Source organism: Octopus bimaculoides, chromosome 9 (assembly GCF_001194135.2).
Source record: "Octopus bimaculoides isolate UCB-OBI-ISO-001 chromosome 9, ASM119413v2, whole genome shotgun sequence".
NCBI lineage: Eukaryota > Metazoa > Mollusca > Cephalopoda > Octopoda > Octopodidae > Octopus > Octopus bimaculoides.
The window spans coordinates 64,598,505-64,598,978 of NC_068989.1; positions in this window are offsets into that span (position 1 = coordinate 64,598,505).

Genomic DNA, 474 nt, shown 5'->3' on the forward strand with positions numbered 1-474 from the left:
ACATACATACATACATACATGCATACATATATACATACATACATGCATACATACATACATACATACATGCATACATATATACATACATACATGCATACATACATAAATACATGATGATAATGGTGAAGGTACAGATTACGAGTTCAGGTTTAAACTTCTAATTGCTGGGGCATTGGGATATGACAAACTGCCTAAGCACCAATCTTGAGAAATTAGGCTTCTCAAAACCAGAAAGGAGAAGGTTGATTCGAAGACTACAGATCCAAACCATCATTGGAACTACAAAAATCTGCAAAACTTTCCAGAAGTTTATCATTTAAGTATATATGAACATGTCTAGACATGCAGCTATATACATGAGAATACAAACATACATACATACTTAAATGCATATTCATACATACATATATATGTGCATATCTATGTATACATGAATATGTATGCATACATATGTGTATATATATATATATATAT